The sequence below is a fragment of the Haemaphysalis longicornis genome, unplaced genomic scaffold (assembly GCF_048455015.1).
Source record: "Haemaphysalis longicornis isolate Haplotype H1 unplaced genomic scaffold, Haemaphysalis longicornis Haplotype H1 scaffold_1, whole genome shotgun sequence".
In the NCBI taxonomy this organism is placed as follows: Eukaryota; Metazoa; Arthropoda; class Arachnida; order Ixodida; family Ixodidae; genus Haemaphysalis; species Haemaphysalis longicornis.
The window spans coordinates 135437147-135460562 of NW_027526203.1; the positions used below are offsets into that span (position 1 = coordinate 135437147).

General features: G+C 49.8%; 2 pseudogenes; both read right to left on the reverse strand.

Moving 5' to 3' along the window:
• LOC144152644 (uncharacterized) overlaps positions 1-12861 on the reverse strand; it is a 54671-nt pseudogene extending 41810 nt beyond the window's left edge.
• A 1587-nt stretch (positions 12862-14448) lies between these two features.
• Positions 14449-16991, reverse strand: LOC144152711 (uncharacterized; annotated as a pseudogene).
• Positions 16992-23416: the final 6425 nt, after the last annotated feature.

The window sequence follows — 23416 nt, forward strand, 5'->3', positions numbered from 1 at the left end:
TAGTCGGCTTCGGGAACTCCGCCACGGCACGGAGTTTCGCTGGATCCGGGAGGACGCCATCTTTCGAAACTACACGGCCCAGAATGGTGAGTTTCCCAGAAGCGAAGCGGCACTTTTTAAGGTTCAGCTGCAAACCGGCGGAAGTCAGGCATTTCAGTACTTGTTCCAGGCGCGTTAGATGGGTCGTAAAATCTGGTGAAAACACGACGATGTCATCAAAGTAGCAAAGGCATGTTGTCCATCATTCGTTCGAATGTCGCGGGCGCATTACTGAGTCCGAATGCCATGACATTGAACTCGTAGAGCCCATCTGGTGTTACAAATGCCGTTTCAGAGCGATCGGCGTCGGCCATGGGGACTTGCCAGTAGCCGGACCTCAAATACGATGATGAGAAGTACTCGGCCCCTTGCAAGCTGTCCAGGGCGTCATCAATTCGGGGCAGCGGGTAAACCTCCTTGCGAGTTATTTTGTTGAGACGTCTATAATCCACGCAGAACGAATGGACCCATCTTTTTTTCTTGCCAAGTACCACAGGAGAAGCCCAAGCACTTATCGATGGTCGAATGGCGTCGCGTTTTAACATGTCCTCCACGTGTTCCTCAATAACACGATGCTCGGTGGAGGACACATGATAAGGCCGCTGTCGCAATGGTGCGTGGGTGGCAGTGTCGATCTGATGCGAAACAGTTGACGTGCGGCCCAAAGGAGTGCCATGACAGTCAAATGATGTACTGAAGCGACGTAGAACGGTCAACAGTTTGTCACGTTGGGTCGAAGTAAGGGCGTCGTCAATGGCGTTGAGCAACATAGTCGCATCAGGTTGGATATCACGTAAGCAACCGGAGCTAAGCGCGCTGATATGAACGGGAGAAACGTCTTCAGCTACGTCGATAAGAACGGAAGGCTCAACTTTCTCTATAAGGCCAACGCATGCACTGCGAAAGATTTTGATGGGGTACGGATTTGGGTTTGAGAAAGGCACAGAACAGGAACCGGATTTGATGTCGAGGACAGCGAACGGCAGTGGAAGGGATTTGCGAAGCGACAAGAGACCAGAAGGAGCGAATATGACTGTGGCGTCCGAAACACTGCTGCACGACAATGGCGCAAGCACAATTAAATCCGGTGGGATATCCGTGTCGTCAGCAACAAGCAACTTTGCCGCGGCTTTCTCACAATCGTCTTCCAGTACCGGAAACAGCTCTACTTCAGCGCGCACGCAGTCAGTGATGGCGTGATGTCGTGACAAGAAGTCCCATCCGATAATGAGATTGTGAGAGCAGGACGGCAGGACGATGAGCTCGATGATGTAGACGACCCCTTGAATTGTAACCCGAGCAGTGCATGCGGCCAGCGGTTTCACAGGTTGCGCATTAGCGGTGCTTAGAGTAACACCATGTATAGGCGTCGTCACCTTTCGCAACGATCGGCAAAATTTATCGTCAATAACAGAAACCGCAGCTCCAGTATCAATGAGCGCCAGGGTAAAAATATTATCAACATACAAATTGATTAAATTAGGCGGCGAACAAGGAGGACTTTGGCATTTCGACGGTGACGCAGTTTTTTGCCTCCGGAACTGCGGCGCCTAGTTTTCCGTCTGACTAGTCGTAGGGCGACGGCGCATCGGAGAGTGAGCGGCGTCGTGGAGACTGCGAGCGACGACTGGTGACGTCACGGTCATCGGACGAGATGGGTGTCGTCGAAAACGGGGCTGGGGCGTCCTTCATGGGTGGTGAGGGCGCATAAGGAAAGGACCACGATGAGTTGCGCGTCCCCGTCATGCCACGGCGACAGTAGCGTGCCACATGTCCCGCAATCCCACAGGAATAACAGATAGGGCGATTATCGGACGTGCGCCAAGGGTTTGCAAATGGGGACGCCGGATGCGGCACGACAGGCATGGGGCGAATGCGTTGAACTCCGGCAGTGGCATGACTCCCAGTGCTTGCAGCAGTCGCAAGGTAGGGTCCCGGTACGGCTCCAGTGAAACCGTGCCACGGTCTCGGCATAGGTTAGAGGCATATGTTGTACTGCGTCGGCGAAAGTCAAAGGAGCGGTCATCGGCGTTTGCGGCGTGATGTCGGCGTAAGCCACTGGGGCTACCGCGAGATTGGGCTGCCGGGTGCATGGAAGTGCGTCAACGACTTGTTGTTGTATCACGCTCGTGAGGGTTGGGGCTAAATTGGGCTGAGGCATCTTCACTACGTCGCCAACGAGAGAAAGCTGACGAGCCACTTCTTCGCGAACAAACTGCTGAATCTGGGCGAAGAGGACACCCTTATCGTCAGAGGCTAAGCTGCAAAGCGAGTGGTCTTGCTCCGCGGGTTTACGAGTGAGAGCCCTCTCTGCGGAGTTCATCGAAGTCTTGGCAAGCATTGATGATTTCAGCAACAGTGCGAGGGTATTTCGCGATCAGCATCTGGAAGGCATCGTCTTCTAAGCCTTTAAGGATATGCTTGATCTTTCCCTCTTCGGTCATAGCATTGTTTGCCCTGTTACATAAGTCAAGGATGTCCTCGATATAAGAGATAAAGCTTTCATTCGTGCGCTGAGCGCGTTCGCGCAAACGCTGTTCAGCGCGCAGTTTTCGAAGTGCCGGGCGCCGGAACACTTTGGTAAATTCGGTCTTGAAGTCTGACCATGTGCGAAGATCAGACCCGTGGTTCTTATCCCACGTCTCTGCAACACCGGTAAAAGAGAGACTGACGTTGTTTTGCTTATGCTTATCGTCCCAGTTGTTATGGGTGCTCACACGTTCAAAGGTGGCGAGCCAGTCCTCAGCGTCCTGGTCATCAGTGCCGTTGAAGAAGGGGGGATCCCGTTGACGGACCGTGCCAGGGCAGATGATCGGTGCCACACGAGGTGGGGACTCGTGGTGGTTACCGTGAGACATCGTCGAGGGAAGTGTCCGACTGCGCAGCTCCAGGGTAGACAAATGAGGACCCGAGCAGGACCGCAACCTCCACCAAAAATTGTAAAGGAGATACTGGACGTTCCTGTAGAAGGATGGGCCCGTTTATTCGTGAACGAGGCGTCAGCGCAGCAGGGGCGAGCCGAGACGACCAGCTTATCGCGAGGCGGAGCTTCAACGAGAGCGTCCTCTTCTTCGTCGTCATCCAGCGCATACCCACATATGGGGAATTGCCCGTTATGACTTATGCTGGTCACAATTGCTCGTACATTTGCGCTACATACTTGCTACAATATATATATTCTCACGAAGCCGGGCTGTTCACGTTAGACCGGAATGCTCTCCCTATCAGAACAGATAACACATGCGGCACAGAAAGAAAGAATGGAACACGCGCTTCCCTTGGCACAGAGATAACACACACCAGCGCAGCCCGGCGGTTAAAGCAAAACACAAATAAACAAACCCAATGCATGGTTCGCTGCATATATATATATATATATATATATATATATATATATATATATATATATATATATATATATATATATATATATATATATATATATATATATATATATATATATATATATATATATATATATATATATATATATATATATATATATATATATATATATATATATATATATATATATAGCAATCAACCTTCCAAGATAGTAGAGAACACAAGAAAAGAAAACTTCGAAGAACAGGGTAGAGACCAGGATTGTTCCCAACGTTTCACATACGAAACTTGCATTCGTCAGGGCAAACCCTCGCCTGGCTGGCGCGCTTTATTTAGGGGTAGGTCCCCAGGTAAAAGGACAGAAGGAAGTAAAATGCGGGAGCCTGATTGGTTTGGGAGTATGCAGGGGGAGATATTGACTAGGAATGAACGTTGTATTGTTTGAGCCGCGAAGACAGTAGGAGAGAAGTCCGGTGTGGTAGACTTTCCGGGAACTTTTTTGATGGAAAGGATGCGAGGGTGTTTGTTGCCACGCCGCGTGGCGTACATCAAGGTTCTCAGAAACGCCGCAACCAGAACAGGTGGTGAGAAAAGTTCTTATCAGAAAGTATCTGCCAGCCCCAGGTCAAAAAAGGAAGGAAAAGGGGAAAATAGCTAGGTCAAGTAAAAAAGAAAAAAAGAAAACACACACACACACACGCACGCACACACACACACGCACACACACGCACGCACGCACGCACGCACGCACGCGCGCGCGCGCAAGCAATAACCGCACAACTGAAATGGCAGGTGCCGCCAAGAGCAACATTCCTGGAATAGGCCTTTTCTGAAACTCAAAAAGGAAAAGCTCAAGCCAAAAGGCCGCACGGGGAACAAGACAAATGGGAGCAAAAAAGACAGAAAAAAATAAGAATGAAGTGAAATTCCAGAGGAGACGTTGGAGGAATGCCTGCGCGTACTATACTGGAAGCTGAAGAATGAAAACAAAATGAATTAGGTGACCACATAAGGAGAAGTGCGAGTTACAAGGACAGTTCCACTGGGTAGGCACCCAAACTTATTTATCTCTTCTATTATTCGAAGGAAGTGGAGGTGTCCTGAACGAATGAAGGCAGAAGAGCCGGAATGTCGGATAGGTAACGATTCAGAAACAGAGATAATGCTTCAGTTGAGGTATTGTTATTCGAAACTATGGGTCTGCAAAGAGCGTCGGCAGTAAACAATGATTCGACGGGGACTTTGTGGACTTTTTGAGAAGTGGTAAAAACGTGCTGCCTGCTTGTTATTCGGTTTCATGAAGTTTAAGTCAGTGATCGTCATTAATTCTTAGATAGCAGATCTGTGAGGCTCTAAAGGCTTTTTAGGCTTCACTCCTGGCTCGGATAGTTATCTAAGAGCTTGTAGTGGCAAGGGTTTCGAAGGTGCCTATGAGCTTCATATTTGTATTTTCCGATTGGTAAAATAACTACGCTACCACCTTTGTCCTCTGCCTTTATGACTATGTCGGTTCTGGGCGATAGGCTATTCAGGGTGACTTCTTCCGTTGGAGTTAGGTTCTTGGGCTCATTTGGTTGCTTAGTTGTTGTCACTATTTCTCTTGATACTGATTTTAAGTACAGATCTAATATTGGAGATTGACCTAAATCTGGAGTCGAAGTGCTCGGTGGGGGGAGGGCGTGCTCGTTAATGTCAGGTTGGTCCTGTTTTTCCGAAAAAAACTCTTAGTCGGATTCTCCGAGAAAATTCAGTGAGATCTTTGTGTAACCCGTATTCATTCACGCGGTAATTTGTGAGACAAAAATTTGACCTCGTTCTAGAATACTTTTTTCTTCGCCCGTTAGAGTTTTGGAAATGTCAATAACATTGTTGGTGCCGGTACGGAGGGAGCTCATTTCTACAATATGAATATTGGCGGGGGGAGGTGGTTCTACTGCACCAATTTCTGTATCGAGTGCGGCCGTTATGTGACCTAATACTCCATAGTCCGAATTACTGAGAACCTGATGTTCTACAGTGCAAGCTGTAGTTACGCATTGTCTTGCTTGTAGCTTATCCAAGCAATATGACTCCTCCCTCTGCTCTTTATGCCGTCACCTAATTCTTTTGTTTTCCTCCCTTAGCTTCCAGTTTAGTACGCGCAGGCATCCTTTCAAAGTGTATACCCTGAAATTCCATTTCATTTTTATGGCTTTCTGTCTTTTTTGCTCTGCTTTGACTGGTTCCCCGTACCTCCTTTTGAGTTTGAGGAAAAGCTCTTCCAGGAATGTTGCTGTTGGCAACACGTGCCAGGTCAGTAGTATGGTTATTTCTTGTGTGTGTGTGTGGGGGGGGTGTGGGTGTGTGTGTGTGTGGTTTTCCCTTTTTTTCTTTTTTTCCTTGAGCTAGCTATTTTCCCCCTTCCTTTTCTTTTGACCTGGGGCTTGCAGATACCTTCTGATAAGAACTCGTCTCAGCACTTGTTCTGCTTCCGGCGTTTCTGAGAACCCTGCTTTAGGCCATGCAGTGTGGCAACAAACACCCTCTCATCCTTTCCCTCAAAAAATTAGAGCCATTCCACTCAATGTTAAAGCTGTCGGAAGTGCAGAGCAGTGGTTCGCCATAACGGGCTGTAACGCCGTTCTCCACGACACCTGACGTCCCTCTTACTGTCTTTGCGGCTCAAACTATACAACCTTCATTCCTCCTCAATATCTCCCCCTGCATACTCCCAAACCAATCCCATTCCTGCATTCTACATTCCACTTCCTTCTCTCCTGTTACCGGGGGCCTACCCCTATATAAAGCGTGCCAGCCAGGCGACGGTTTGCCCTGACGAATGCAAGTCTCGCTGCTGAAACATTGGCAAGAATCCTGGTCTCTACTGTGCTCGAAGTTTTCTTTCCTTGTCTTCTGCACTAGCTTGGAAGTTTTATTGTTCCGTATATATATATATATATATATATATATATATATATATATATATATATATATATATATCCCACGCGGCGGGCATTTTTCTCCACTTTCTTTCGGTCTTTCCCAATTCTTTATCTATTTCAATGACCTACCACCTTTTCCCCTTTGCTTTCCTAAGCTATCTTGACTGCCAACCCTCGTTTCTGTCTTAATTCAACGGGCCCCTCATTTCCCGTTCTGATTTGCTATGTATATATAGGTATATACATATATATATATATATATATATATATATATATATATATATATATATATATATATATATATATATATATATATATATATATATTGTAGCATAATGTAGGGGTTCGCTATCGTAAGTTTAATGTCAGCATTAGGCTTAAACCATAGAGCTAATGGCGATGGCAGTACCGAGCGGCACACACGAACGAGTTTCGTCTTCTTTCACTTCCATGCGCCAGAACACGCGCATCTGGTTTCGTGCTGTGGTAGGATTGGCGGCATTGATAGTCTTCAGTGTAGAGCTCCTTTCTAGGCTGTCGCTGAATCGATGGGCCGTGGCATTGCCCCCTCTTCTAAGATAGCATCGTCTCGATGCTAGGCTGTGGCTGTAGACGATCATAGCCAAAACGAGATGGCGCAGCGGGTTGCCGCCAAACTGGTAACACGACAGTTTTGGCGTAAGCCAAAATTTCTCGCTCTTGTTGATGAGGGTGAGGTCAGTTTCTGTCATAGTAAGGCTTCATTCGCACGACGTGTACGACCTCGGAAGTTGTCCTGCGTCGCGAGGAACAAGCGCTACTGTCCGGTATAACTTCGTAATTGACGTCACTCAGGCGGCGCACGACCTTATATGGGCCAAAGTACCAACGCAGTAGTTTTTCTGAACGTCCGCGCGCGCGCACTGGTGTCCAAACCCAGACAGCGTCTCCGGGCTCGTAAAACACCAACCGCCTGTTCTGATTGTAGCGAGCTGCGTCGGCGCACTGCTGACGTTGGATCCGCTGCCGTGCTAGCTGGCGTGCTTCCTCCGCTTTTTGCACGAAGTTATCAATGTCGGTGTTCTCTTCGTCTTCATGAACCGGTAGCATGGAATCTAAGGTAGTAGTAACGGTGGGGCCGTAAACTAATTGGAAAGGAGTAATTGCTGTGGTCGCCTGAACTGCCGTGTTGTAAGCGAACGTGGCGTATGGCAAAATTTCGTCCCAGGTTTTGTGCTCGACGTCTACATACATGGAAAGCATGTCGGCGAGGGTTTTGTTTAGTCTCTCCGTCAAGCCTTTGGTCTGCGGATGGTATGCACTAGTCCGCCTGTGGGTGGTGTGCGTCAGCATCATAACGGACTGCATGAGGTCCGCCGTGAAAGCTGTACCTCTGTCTGTTATGACGACCTGTGGTGCCCCATGCCTCAAAACGACGTTGTGCACAAAAAACTGTGCTACCTCAGCCGAGGTTGCTCGTACGACAGCCGCTGTCTCCGCCTACCGTGTGAGGTAGTCAGTCGCGACCATAATCCATCGATTACCCTTCGTCGACGTTGGAAATGGCCCCAGCAAGTCTATGCCGACTTGTTGAAAAGGCGCATTAGGTGGCTTGATCGGTTGAAGTAGCCCTGCCGGTTTCAGAGGTGGAGTCTTCCTTCTCTGGCAATCGCGGAAGGTCTTTACATAGTGCTGAACTATGTGATGGGGTAGAACGATCTATTAACAGTATTTACAAGCGGCCATGGCCGAGTCCGCTGAGTCTGCACGCGCCCTCTTCCACGTCGTCTTCAATGCCGAGCTATGCCGCCATGGGGCATTGTCCACTGGTCCCGTGACACTACTCCCCCGGGCAAAGACGACCGTCCCGGTCGAGGCCATAGGGGTACGACTCGAAGGCGGTGCCGTTGATTCCTTTCGCCTGCGATTGTCCGAGTCGGCAGCTCGATCTTGTCTTAGCAGTGCTCGAGTGCCAGCCGCAGTAGTGCACGCGGTTGCTGATAGGTTGGGCGCAATTGCAGAAGACGGGGGCTGTGTGGTTGGATGTGCCTGTACGACGCTCAGCTTTGTCATTGGGGCCTCTCAACCGGGTAGCTCAAGTGTCACGGGACCAGTGGACAATGCCCCATGGCGGCATAGCTCGGCATCGAAGACGACGTGGAAGAGGGCGCGTGCAGGCTCAGCGCACTCGGCCATGGCTGCTTGTAAATACTGTAAATAGATCGTTCTACCCCATTACATAGTTCATCTCATCTATGTCCTGCCGCCGCGTAACATTTTGGTGGAGCGTGCGGGGTACAGTCCCATCCCGTCCCCGAGCTTCACCTCGCCACGACGCATGAATCGGTCTCACCCTGGCTCTTGGAAAGCGTCGGCCCGACCCAGCCCCGGTGAGCCATGGACGCGACCATTCCCCAGCCCCGTGTCCTCTGCCCATGCCCCACCGAGACCAGACGAACTGACCCGCTACGACCAGACGTAGAGCCGACGGCGTTCCCCCTCCCAGATCTCCGGCGCTTCTCCGAGGGTTTTGGATGCTGCCTCGTGGGGTCGGCGGTGATCACAGCTGTTCCGGGGCCGGTGCTTATCACGACCATCACCATCATGTGCGGCGGCCAGAACTTCACTGTATATACTCATCCCATGTCGTCCTCACCTCAGCTATCGACGTCAAACTTTCCGCATGTGCGTCGACATCATTGAACTCGCAGAGGTTGCTACCGTCGGATTCTCCGCGACGGGAAAAGCCTTGCCCCGAAGAAAAATTGAGATACTGGTGCAACAGCTTGTGGATCAAGAGCTGCCTTGAGCTACCCGGTTGAGAGGCCCCAATGACAAAGCTGAGCGTCGTACACGCAAATCCAACCACACAGCCCCCGTCTTCTGCAATTGCGCTCCACCTATCAGCAACCGCGTGCACTACTGCGGCTGGCACTCGAGCACTGCTAAGACAAGATCGAGCTGCCGACTCGGACCCTCGCAGGCGAAAGGAATCAACGGCACCGCCTTCGAGTCGTACCCGTATGGCCTCGACCGGGACGGTCGTCTTTGCCCGGGGGGGTAGTGTCACGGGACCAGTGGACAATGCCCCATGGCTGCATAGCTCGGTATCAAAGACGACGTGGAAGAGGGCGCGTGCAGACTCAGCGGACTCGGCCATGGCCGCTTGTAAATACTGTAAATAGATCGTTCTACCCCATTACATAGTTCATCTCATCTATGTCCTGCCGCTTGTAACAATATATATATATATATATATATATATATATATATATATATATATATATTGTTATATATATATATATATATATATATATATATATATATGCTACCGTGACCATGCTAAAATCGAAGTTGAGAACACACCACGAAAGAAAGAGAGATGTATGAATCATTTCTAATCAACACATTCAACACAGTTGCAGGGGGAATGAATGAACAAGATGGCAAGCTTTTGTTTTCGCCCCGTAACACACACATCTGTCGCCTTTTTACTGATACATACAACTTAAGCGTCGGTCGGTGATGGTGATGTGAAAAATCTGGTCAATGTGATTTTGTGTACACATTGTATTCTTTAGGTGTTGTCCGTGTACACGTGTGTAGGTATAAGCACATAATTGTTTCTATACGTCGTTCTTCTTGAGACCATTGATAATGTTTTGTCTCGCCCCGTGTACCCACGCATGAAAAAAAGTGTCTTGTCAGTTTATTTTGCTTGTTTTATCGCCCATTTGGTCGATTTCGTTGTTTGGGTTAATCGGCCGAGTCGTTGGTCATTTTACTTCTTTCCATGGCCATTTGTGCGTTTGTGCATGTTTATTGCTTCTATGCGCGTGTGCGCGTCTAAAGGCTTTGCCCTTCTCCTGTTTCTGTTTTTCGTTGTTGTACCTCAGTAGAAACCCCTCCTTCACGGTTTGTGGTTCATTGACGGCGGTGAAGGAGCCCTTCGCTGCGGGTGCTCGGCGGTGGTGGTGGCCAAGGATGAGACAAGGGAACGGCGACGGCAGATTCGATGAGCAAAACGAAGAAAACTGTATTTACGGTTATTTACAGAAGTTGGTTGCAGAAAGTTGATTACAGCATTGGTTATGCGTGGCCGTCTTAGCGATCGACCCTCCGAGTTACGCCCTAGGTGCATACCTTAGCGATTGACTCTGGGTTACGCCCTAGACGGCAAGGTTTACGTGCACTAAGCACGGAGGCTCGCTGGTCCGCAGCCCAAGCTAAGTCTCAGCTAAGTCTCCCGCTGACCGTTATGCCCGGGATTATAATCCCTCGTGTCCATTGTGAGCCGGGCAGTACACCTGATTGGTCAGAGCGACATTTCGAATTCCACCAATCGTCGGGCCAAACGCCGCCTTCCCGACTTTGTGGACTTCCCTCCTCTCCCAAGACGGAGGACGCGTACACGTCTACGGGACAGCTTTTACACGACCAGGGTGGGCATTAGGCGCCGCGGCACTTTCAAAAGCCGCTGCCCGAGCTTATGCACTCCAAGCGTAACATGGTGGCACCGAGGCACGCAACCCCAAAGCGGCGTTTTACTGCCCTAATTGGCCGCGCCCTTTCGGCGCATCCGAAGACGGGAGCCGGGCTCTTCAGAACTAGGCCGGCGGCCACAAAGAGAAGCAGGGGTGGCGCTTATAAAGAACGTAGTCCCAGCATAGGCACCGTGAGAGTGACACGGTGACCTCGGAAGCACTCAAGGGCGCTTCATTCAGAGGCATCCAAAAAGGGAAGCTGCTTTCCCCCCAAGAAAAACCAATTATTGCGGCGGTCATTAAGAGAAGTGAGAGCGGCAATGCGCCCGGCCGCGTGGCCCGCGCATCTTATCTCTCAATCTCCCTTCCTCCGCTATGCCCAAAGGAGGCAGCAGTCCTACACGTCCCTCCCAAAGAGCATAACAGGGGGAGAACCGACGCCTGTAATGCGAAAAAAAAACCACAAGGACTGCTGACGCTAACTATACCCGCTACGAACTACGAGCCTCCGTTTTCCGATATCTTCACCGCGCCTACACCCAGGGCGACAACGGGAAGTCTAGGAAACAAACACGGGCGAAGCATAAGGTATGGCGCAGCCACACATGCAGCAAACACAACTTGCACGCTTAGGCCCTTATGATTCTAACTGCAGACACACAAGACCAAACGCGACAGAAAAAAAACAGCAGCATAACCGCGAGTGAAAATAACAGTGCACAGTAACACTTTCGTCGAGAGCAAACGAAACACCTAGGCACGCGCCTGCCCGCAAAACCAACACAAAGTATTCTCGCCATGTCTGTTAGGCGTAAGCAGGCGATCGACACAATTCATTTGAAAACATGCCCGCGGACTAACTGTGGCACATAATAGTACGTTGTCGGTCCACCTATAAAAATAGGGCAAACACGCACACCCACACAGATTGCCACCCGCGGGAAGGCATCCTAGGTCGACCACTGCCCTGCGTTTGTAGCACTCCAGTCGCGGCACCAGTGTCCGAGCCTTGACGGGTCCCCACACACCCCAATGTGCGCGGGCGAGCGGGAACATTCACGCTCATCAAGGGCGGCATGGCTGTGCTAATGCTCATAAGCAGCATTGGGGAGCCTAGACAGGGCATCGGTGTTGCCGTTGCTGGTTCCTTTCCGGTGTCTCACAGAGACATTGTAGCGCTGTAAAGCCAGCGCCCACCTTGCCAGCTTTGCCCCGTGTGGAGTAGTAGTTGTCAGGTAAGACAATGGGTTGTGGTCCGAAACAACATTCACCTCCGCGCCAAACAGCCAGTGATCAAACTTTTTGAGCGCCCAAATGATGGCGAACGCCTCCCGCTCGATGGTAGACCACCGTGCCTGGGTCGGGTCAAACCGATGACTGGCGAAGGATACTGGCTTCTCTACCCCGTGCTCAGACATCTGTGCAAGGCAAGCACCTGCCGCTCTCGCGGGCGCGTCAGTAAAAAGCCAGTACGGCTGACTGGGGTTCGGAGTGCTGAGCGCGACCGCCTTGCAGAGTGACTCCTTCAGCTCGTCAAATGGGCGCTGGGCCTCGTCTGGCCACGGTATCGAGTTCGGTATCCCCCGTTTTATTAGAATGGTTAGCGGACCTGCTACCTCGGCATAGTTACGAACGTACTCACGGTAGTAACCGCATAGTCCGAGTAAACTCCTTAGCTGCTTTTTATTCTGCGGTGGGGTTAAACCTCTAATTGCAGCTACCTTATCGGGGTCTGGCCCGTGGGATCCTGACCCAACCACGTGTCCGAGGTAGCGAATGTGGGCTTGAGGGACTTGACACTTCTCCGGACTCGCTTTAAGTCCGGCCTCGCCAAACAGCTGCAAAATGGTATCAAGGTGTGCGAGGTGCTCTTCCCACGTCTCAGAAAAGACTGCGATGTCGTCTAAGTATGCTGTGGCGTATGCCTGATGCTTGGAGAGGAGCCTGTTTACCATTCTCTGGAACGTCGCCGCGGCGTTGAAATGTTGGCTTTTCGGGTCCATGGGAACCTGCCAGTACACGCTCTTGAGGTCGACCACCGTAATATACCGTGCTCGCCCGACCCTGTAGATCAGTTCCTCGGGGTTCGTCATAGGATTCGTCTATGCGGGTAATGGCGTTTAACGTCCGGTAGTCGACGCACATGCGTAGGGTGCCGTCTTTTTTCGCGACGCACACGACGGGATGCGCGCATTCATTTTCCACCGCGTATATGAGCCCTAGTCCAAGTAGTTCCTTAACCTGGCGGCTAACCTCCTCCCTTAACAGCTCGGGGACCCTATACGAAAACGACCTTTGCGGTTTCTTTCCTTCCTCCAGTTCTATTCGATGTTGACCTATTTTAGCCATTCCCGGCTTCCCGTGGAAAACACCGCTGTGTTTCTCGAACACCAAGGTAACATCGTCGCGCTGCTTTGCGTTGAGGTGGGATAACTTTTCTCTAGTCAATATCTCGCCCCCACCAGCAAGAAAAGCCCGCGGTGCGTACTCCACTTCTCCAAACTCTCTCTCCTCGTCAAACGCGACTCCTACGTGGCTCACCCGGGCGTAATACGGCCTTACCTTAGCCTGTTCGCGTGCGCAACGGCGGTTTCGCCCGCCCCTGTCTGAATACGGTAGGAATGTTGCCTCTCACGCACCAAGACTGTGAATGGGCCCAGCCACCTAGGTGCCATCTTTGTCACACGTTCGGTGTCGAAGAGAAGCACCTGATCACCTACGCTGAAGTTTTTGTTTCGCGCGGTGCGATTATACGCGTCGGTATAACTGCCCTGCCGCGTGGCACTCGTGAGCCCGGCGACACCCGCTGCCCCCTCCAGCTGTTCTTTTAGCTGCGCGAGGTACTTCCCCGGCTTTTCTCTCAGTGTTGCCGGTATCGCCACCTCTCCTGTCCACGCTTGCTGGAGAATAGCGAGTGGGCCCGTCGGGTTTATCCCGTAGAGCAATCGAAAAGGCGCTACCCCAGTGGTTTCGTGAGGTACCTCGCTATGTCCACCATACGGATGGTATCAGCTTGTCCCAGTTCTTGGGGTCCTTTTGAATCACGTGAAACAGCATATTCTTAAGGACGCGGTTCCATCTCTCTACCAGCCCATTGCTCTCTGGGTGGTCTGGGGTAGAAAACCTGGGGGTGCACCCCAGTTTCTGCAACATCATCTGTGTGAGCTGGAACTTGAAGTTGGTTCCCTGGTCGGAACAGATTGTCTCCGGAATGCCCGTACGACTGAAAATGTCGAGCAAGGCATCGCATGTGGCTTTCGCGGTTAAGGAGCGTAGGAATACCACTTCTGGCCCGCGGGTACACAGGTCCACCAGGCATAGTGCGTAGCGGTGTCCCCTCAAGGATGGCGTGTCAATCAGGCCTATCACATCTACATTTACCACCTGAAAGGGGCGTTCGGGCCTTGTCAGTGGTGTAATCGGCACCCTGTCGCTCTGACGTCTAACTAACCGCACCTGACACCCGTGGCAGGATTTACAATGCTCCAACACGTCCCTCTCCATGCTGGGCCAGTAGAAGCTGTACTTTATCCTTGTTTTGGTCTTTTTTACTCCCAGGTGTCCCGCCAACATTGACTCGTGGGCTAGCTGGAGTACCTCTTTTCGTCTCTCTCTGGGAAGTACCAGTTGCCTCACCCTGGTTCCAGCTATAGAGTTCCAGTGAAAGAGGATTCCGTCTTTCACAAACATGCCCGACTTGCCAACCTTGGCGCCTTCGTTAAGCTCTCGTCATTTGTCTGGGAAGTCTGGAGAGCGTTTCTCTGGCTGGCTGGATGGGCCGCGTCTAACGCATCGGGGATTTTGTCCACGTGATAGATGCTCCTTTGCTGGGCGTTAGCGTCGCACGCAAGCTCGCCGTTTTCCTCCTGCTCTTTGTCGAACGCGTCGGCGCTACTTTGCGCCCTAGGATCAGCCGTCGCGAGTGGTGCGCGCTCGTAGTTATGTTCCCTGAGAAGCTCCCAGTCCTGGCTACTAAGTAAGCAATTTACTCATTCGGCTAGTTCGTCCGTAACAGCGCATAACATCTCAACCTTTTCAGGCTACCTCACCGCCCCTGGCACACTCATGCCCAGGGGTAATGCGGCTAGCTTTGCTTCGACAGCTTTCCTGAAAGCTGACGTCAGCCTGACCGTGCCGGATGGTTCGCTCGACAAAGGGGCCAACAAACTTTCACGAATTACGGTGATTTCGCTGCCCGTATCCAGCACCGCCTCCAAACGCTGCTCTCCACAGACGAGCTCAACGACCTGCAGCTTTGACCTGCCTTGCTTAAGGTTCGGCTCCGACATTGCCACTTTAGCTGTTAGCATTGTCTCTGCGCGTGTCGTCCCCCCGCTCGCTGCTACAGCTATTGCCTGAACTCTCCGTGCCTGCGTGTTTGGGGGGCGGTGTGGCACTCCTTTTCCAGCGGCGGGTGTGGGGCAATTTTTCGCGATGTGACCTTGCCCGCGGCACAGGTAACACCGCGGGACTCCTGTCTGCGTTCGCCCGTTTCGGTGGAAAAGGGTCTGCGTGAGGGGTTCCCGGTTTCGAAGCGCGCCCCTTTCCTTTCGCCTGTTCGAATGTTTGAAGCACTTTCGCCACCTCGGTTGGTTTCAGCCAACTCTCCCCTTCTCTAAGCCGCACGTACTCGAGGCCCTCGGCGCTGAGACTAGCCTTAATCCGGTCCGCTACCATTAGTTCAGTTAGGGTCTCCTTGGAGTCTGCCCCCCGCGCCTGTAGGTAGTACGCAAAATACGTTGTCACCCGAGAAGTGAATTGCGCCCAAGTCCCGTCTTTTCTTTTAGCGGCACTCTCGAACCGATCCAGGTACTCTGCCGGTGTCAGTCGCAGCTCGCTCAAGACAGCTTGCTTAACTGTCTCATAGTCCATACACTCCTGCTGGCTGAGGTTGCGCGGTAGGTATCGGACACGCTCGGTCAACGCCGGCATAATGAGGTGTACGCGGCTGTTATCTGGCACCTCGAATGTTGCGAACAATTTTTCCACCTCATCGAACCACAGTGGCGCGTCCGCATCGCACGGCAACTGGTAGCCTTTCAACACCTTGGAGCATTGCGCAACGAGGTCCAAGTTCGCCTGCCGGCGATCGCTGCGTTGCGAACCCGTGCTTGGTGGGCCACTGGTGGAACTCTGGAGCTCGACTCTCCGAAGAGCGATTTTTTCAGACTCGAGCTCCAATTCTTTAATCCTAAGTTCCACATGCTTCAGTGTCATGGCTTCCAATTCACTTGCTACTGTTGGCAGTAGCGTCTCCTGCTCACCTCCTGCCACGCCCGGGGGTGCCTGCCGTTCCGGACCATTTCCGATTGTTTCCAGCGGCCCTGGCGGGTCGTCCGCATTACTGTCCTTGCTTGCCCATGCTAGCCCCCTTACTTCGCGTCACAACCATGCGCCTTCCTACCCGCACGCCATGCCAACCTTGAATGCACGCAAGAAATCCCACTCACCCGACGCAGACGCCTCGACGGTCCGTCGCCCAGAGCCCGGTGCTTGGTGCTGTGGTGGTCGCCTTCGATGATGGCTTGTTGGCTGGCGGGTTTCGACCCTCGGTCTTCAGACTGGATGCTTGCCAAGGCTGCGGTCTCCTCGTCTGGGCCGTTGCAGGGCGGGTTCAGTCGTTCGTCGTTGACGCTCCCAAGTGCCGAGTTCTGTCGTGGCTGCGCCAGTAGAAACCCCTCCTTCAGGGTTTGTGGTTCGTTGACGGCGGCGAAGGAGCCCTTCGCTGCGGGTGCTCGGCGGTGGTGGTGGCCAAGGATGAGACAAGGGAACGGCGACGGCAGATTCAATGAGCAAAACGAAGAAAACTGTATTTACGGTGATTTACAGAAGTTGGTTACAGAAAGTTCATTAGAGGGTTGGTTATGCATGGCCGTCTTAGCGATCGACCCTCCGAGTTACGCCCTAGGTGCATACCTTAGCGATCGACTCTGGGTTACGCCCTAGACGGCGAGGTTTACGTGCACTAAGCACGGAGGCTCGCTGATACCCAGCCCAAGCTAAGTCTCAGCTAAGTCTCGCGCTGACCGTTATGCCCGGGATTATAATCTCTCGTGTCCATTGTGAGCCGGGCAGCACACCTGATTGGTCAAAGCGACATCTCGAATTCCACCAATCGTCGGGCCAAATGCCGCCTTCCTGACTTTGTGGACTTCCCTCCTCTCCCAAGATAGAGGACGCGTACACGTGTACGGCGCAGCTTTGACACGGCCAGGGTGGCCATTAGGCGCCGCGGCACTTTCAAAAGCCGCTTCCCGGGCTTACGCACTCCAAGCGTAACATGGTGGCCCCGAGGCACGCACCCTCAAAGCGGCGTTTTACTGCCCTAATTGGCCGCGCCCTTTCGGCGCATCCGAAGACGGGAGCCGGGCTTTTCAGGACTAGGCCGGCGGCCACAAAGAGAAGCAGGGGTGGCGCTTACAAAGAACGTAGTCCCGGCATAGGGACCGTGAGAGTGACGGTGACCTCGGATGCACTCAAGGGCGCGTCATTCAGAGGCGCCCAAAAAGGGAAGCCGCTTTCCCCCCCAAAAAACCAATTATGGCGGCGGCCATTAAGAGAAGGGAGGGCAGCAATGCGCGCGGCCGCGCGGCCCGCGCATCTTATCTCTCAATCTCCCTTCCTCTGCTATGCCCAAAGGCGGCAGCAGTCCTACAACCTCCATTCCTGTTTTTCCCTCCGTGTTGATTTACTATTTTCCCTACCTCTACATACCGGGAAATTCATGTCTTTTTTTTCTCCCTACTCAGATATCATCACTCTCACTTCAACTTTCCGACAGCTTAGCCCTCTTATCGCCGGCGCGACTGGGGGCGGCCTGTTTCTTCCGGGGTTTCTCCGACGTGTAGAAACATTACGGCTTTGGTGCCGGCACGAGCTGAAGAGGAAATGTGGAGGGGGAGGTGGACGGTGGAACGTCTTTGCGGACCAACAAAAACACGGGCCCCCCGCACCCGGAGTATTCCAAGCGCGCGCACGTATAACAAGCCATGCATATTGTTCGCCGGCGCTGACCGCGGGCGTTTACAACTCGCCACCCCTGTCAGCCACGCAATTATGCGCCCCCTTTCGCTCCTCAGCTTCTGTCTGTCGTATCCTCTCGGTTATTTGCAACTTTTTAGTTTGCCTTTCTTCACCGCCGCCTTTTTCTCTCAGTTTAGTTCTCCCTTACTCTCCTCTTTTCATCCCCCTCTCTCACTTATTTATGATTTTCTAGTTTGTCCTTCTTTACTGCTGGCTTTCTCTCTCACGTTTCATTGCCCTTTTCCCTCTTCCACATCGCTTTCCGTGTTACCGTATGTCACCGCCCCCGGAACCACAGGTGCTTGAACTGTATATAAACCACTTCCATTCTCTAAAATATTACTCTTGATAAAGGACGGTCCCCGTCCGAAGCGTCGATGTAAAGTTGTTTTTGAAGTAAAGTTCTTATGTTTTTTATAGTGTCCCTTTCTCTCTCTCTCTGTCTCTCTCTCTCTCTCTCTCTCTCTCTCTATATATATATATATATATATATATATATATATATATATATATATATATATATATATATATATATATATATATATATATATATATATATATATATATATATATATATATATATCAAGGTTGCAGTCGTCATTGCCAGTGCTATTCGGCTGTTTCCGAAATATTTAATAGTGCCGAATAACGTGTGGTCGTCATGTTTCTTTGATTCAGTAAAAAATAGGCGAAAATATAAGTCGAGAAAAAATCCGCCGTTTTTCCGGGAGCGGGAGTCGAACCCACATCTCCGCATAACGCGTGCGGTGCGTTCGGAAACAGCCGAATAGCACTGGCAATGACGACTGCAACCTTGATATATGTCCTTACAGAGTCCCTCGTCCCGTATCTTTCTGTTCTGCTATATATATATATATATATATATATATATATATATATATATATATATATATATATATATATATACTTGAGAAAATGGTAGACGCACGATTAAAAACAAAAACAGTGGTTTACTGACGTTTCGACTGGAGGACCAGTCTTGATCTTGAGTACCTAACGCATTCCCCTCTTTGCTTTCTGAGGTTTTCTTGACTGCCAACCCTTATTCTTTCTTAGTTCACTGAGCCCCTCATTTCCCATTTCTAATTCGCTACATCTATATATATATATATATATATATATATATATATATATATATATATATATATATATATATATATATATATATATATATATATAAGATCACAGCAGTGGCAGGTGCAGATGAGCGAGGCGCCGTAAGCCGCTCCACGCAGAGTGAGCACTTAATGTGCTCCTCGACGGTTCTCTTACGAAAGCCCGCAATGAGGCCCAGTGTGCTGGCCTTGATGCTTGTAAAACTAACCTAACCTAACCTAAAAAACTCACCGATAAATTCGGTGGGAACATGAGAGGTACGCTCAGATGTAAAGACAGCGCACCGCTGCTCGTTGCTACTTAACACTAATCGACCGTATTAAAATACGATAACTATGCGTAGCGAAGCATGCTAGCTTCAATTTGTCGTGATCGGTTGAGCGACAAAGCGCATAATTACAAAAATCAACCAAACTTGTGAAGGGGAAAAAATAAAAATAAAACGAAGGGTGTTCTCATCTTTTCTTGAGATTGTCTTTATCCATTTGTCTCAAACTTCGGTGACGGGGAACTCGTGAAACGAAACATTTCTCACCTTACCTTCTTCAGGTCTACAATAAGGTACGAAACAGTATACCATCGTGCTCCTTCAAAAGAAAAACTCGCTTCAGAGGACTGAATCAGCTGTATTTTTCATGTCTGAAACCTCGTGCTTTACATACAGCAGACGCAACTTACGCTCCAAGCCGCGTCTCGAATAGCGCGTTCTGCATGGCTGCGCCCACGAGTGCGGCGGCTGCGGCGGCGAGGAACGACCGGGCGTAAGTAGCGCTCCACTCCACTAGCAGCGTCAAAAATTACCCCTGCGACGGCGGTGGTGGGGCCGCGCTCGCTGGGCAGGTCCCAAGTGTAGTTGGTCGTGATGTATATATATATATATATAAATATATATATATATATATATATATAGATATATATATATATATATATACCACTATATAAAGCGTGTCAGCCAGGCGAGGGTTTGCCCTGACGAATGCAAGTCTCGTTGCTGAAACGTTAGCAACAATTTTGGTGTCTACCTTGTTCGAAGTTATCTTTTCTTGTGTTCTCTACTTTCTTGGAAGTTTTACTGATAGCTTGATATGTTGATTGATATAATGCACTACATATCATTATATATATATATATATATATATATATATATATATGGAGATGTTGAACCTTTTGAAGATGGTAGAGAACACAAGAAAATAAAACTGAACAAGGTAAAAGCACGATGCCAACGTTTCAGCGAAGAGACTTGGTTTGGTCAGGGCAATCTCTCACCTGGCTGGCACGCTTTATATAGGGGTAGGTCCCCATGTGAGAGGGGAGAAGAAAAGAAGGAATCTAAATGTAGAAAGCGGATTGGTTTGGGAGTATGTCGGTGGAGATATTGAGGGGCAAAGAAGGTTGTATAGTTTAAGCCGCGAAGTAGGTCACTGGGAAGTCAGCCGGTGGTTGATATTCGGGGAATTTTTGGAGAGAAAGGATGAGAGGGTGTTTGTTGACCCGCCGCAGGGCATACGGAAAGGTTCTCAGAACCGCCGGAAGCAGACCACACGGTGAGAGTGGGGTCCTTATCGGAAACTATCTGCAAGCCTCAGGTCAAAAGAAAAGATAGAGAAGGGGGGAAATGTCTAGGTAAAGGAAAAAAGAAAAAACGAAAAAAACAGGGAGGGAAACCACACAAACCCACACAGAAAAGAAAAGGCAATGACCCGGCAACTGAAATGGCACGTGTCACCCATGGCAACATTCCTGGAACAGGCCTGTCCTGAAACTCAAAAACGAAAAGATAAAGTTAGAGTGGCGTAAGGCGCACAAGACCACGCGGAGTAAAAAAAAGAGGGAAATAAAATAAATAAAATGGAATTCCTAAAGCAAAGGTTTTAGGGGCGGTCGAGTAATAAGCTAGACGCTAAGGAATGAAAAAAAAGCAAATTCGGTGACCATGTAAGGACCAGAGGGAGCGGTAATAGTCTTTGGATAAGGTATATGCAAGACATTGCCTATTTCTGTAGTCCCGATGAATATCGCAAGGATTCCAAGTTGCCCCTAGACGCATTAATTCCAGTAGGTTCCATGGAGTTGAATTTGCGAATTAAATAGGATTCTTGGTATTTCCTGTCCCTAAGAGACCTGAAGTTTGACTGAAGTATATACAACTTCAGGTCATCATAATTGTGGCCTGGTTGGTTGAAATGCTGCGCTACAGCTATGGAGGATTTGCTAAGAGTATCTGCCCGGTGACCATTAAGACGTAGGCTCATAGGTTGACTCGTTTCGCCTATATACTGTTTGTGGCACATTGAGCATTCCAACATATAGACAATGTTGGATGAAGTGCACGTAAAACTTGAATTAATCTTGTGGACATAATTACTAGCTGTGCTTTTTAGAATGTAGTCGGTCTGCAGGTGCCTGCAAGTCTTGCATCTGGGGCGGGAGCAACTGGCTATGACTGGGTGCTTTGAAGGCCCTGTTTTAGCATGCACTAAAATATCTTTTAGATTCCTGTTTCTCCGGTAGGTAACCCTTGGGGCTTCCGGGAAAGTCTTTCTAAGTCGATCGTTAGTGGCTAAAACGGGGTAGTACTTGCGCAGTATATTGTTTACGTACGGGAGGGCGTTTGAAAATTTAGTTATTAGGGCAGGCGGCCTGGCGCTTTCGTTTTGTTCCTGTTTGTTGAGCGCGTCATCCCTTTTGAGATTAGATGCACGTTGGTACGCCTGATCGAGCGAGCTTTTGGGGTGGTTCCTGTTAATAAGGGTGGACTTCGGTTCATCTCTACGTAGTCACTGTCATCACTGCATACTTTTCTAAGCCTGGTGGCTTGTCCTACAAAGATCCCTTGCTTGCAGTGTCTCGAATGATGGCTTTTATAGTCTAGGTACTGCTGCCTGTCAGTTGGTTTTCAAAAAAGCGTGGTTTTAAGTTTACCGTTGTGTAGAATGACGGTAGTATCTAGGAAGTTCACTTCTTTTTCAGAATACTGGCAGGAGAATTTAATAGTCGGATGCGAAGAATTGAGATGAGATATAAACGTTTCTAGAGTCGCGCGACCGTGTTCCCAAATCATGAAGATGTCTATGTAGCGGAGGTAAACCTGAGGTTTATGCGGAAAAGAGCTGAATAGAGTGGCTTCAAGTTGCCCCATTAAAATGTTGGCATAGGTCGGCGCGAATGGAGTACCCATGCTGGTTCCAACAACTTGCAAAAAGTAAGAAGAGTCGAATTCAAAACAGTTGAGAGTTAAAACTAGTTTTAACAAAGTTATGTACACTTCTGGCGCATGTTGGTGCGGGTTCTCTGCGGGTTCAACGACCAGATTGAAGCTCTTTCGCTAACTGATCAGGAGAAAATAGATCTCAATATTTTTATAAATCGAACAGAAAATGATCTCAGTTATAGGAAAGCGGTCAAGCTTCAACATGACCAGCTTCCCTCGCGAACTACAGCTTGCACTGTATAAAATCAGCCTCTCAATAGCCCGGACAATGCAGTATTACGTCATGCAATGTTGCCCCTCGATACAGAGATTGCTTTAGTAGAACCTCATCCCCCAGCCAATAATCCTATAGAAAAAACGAGCTCCCTCGCTACCGGCCCCAGCAACGTCATTGACATTTCCAAAACACTATCGGCCGACGAAAAAGGTATCCTAGAACGAGGTCTAACTTTCTGTCCCACAAATAACCGTGTGATTGAATACGAGTTACATAAATATCTCACTGAATTTTCCAGGAGAATGAGACTAAGCGAGTTTTTTTTCGGAAAAGCAGGACCAACCTGACATTAACGAATGCACCTTCCACCCTCCTAGCACTTGGACTCCAGATGTAGATCAATCTCCAGAATTAGATCTGTACTTAAAATCAGTATCAAGAGAAATATTGGCAACCACCAAGCGATCAAACAAGCGCAAGAACTTAACTCCGTCGGAAGAAGTTACCCTGAATGCCTATCAGCCAGAACCGACATAGTCATAAAGCCAGCCGACAAACGTGGTAGCGTGGTTGTTTCACCTGTGGGAAAATACAAAGATGAAGCTTAAAGGCAGCTCAATAACCCTTGGCACTACAAGCCCTTAGACAACGATCCGAGCCAGGAATACAGCCTAAAAATCCTTCAGAGCCTCACAGATCTGCGATCTAGAGAATTAATAACGACCACTGACTTAAATTTCATGAAACCGAATAATAAGCATGCAGGTCGTTTTTACCTCCTCCCAAAAGTCCACAAAGTCCCCGTAGAATTATTGTTCACTGCCGACATTCCTGGCAGACCCATAGTTTCGAATAAGAATACCCCAACAGAAGCACTATCTCTGTTTCTGAATCATTACCTATCTGACATTCCGACTCTTCTTCCTTCATTCGTTGAGGACACCCCCCACTTCCTCCGCATAATAGAAGAGATAAATAAAGGTGGGCGCCTACCCAGTGCAACCCTCCTTGTAACTCTTGACGTTGCCGCATTGTGTACAAAAATCCCTTTCGTTGA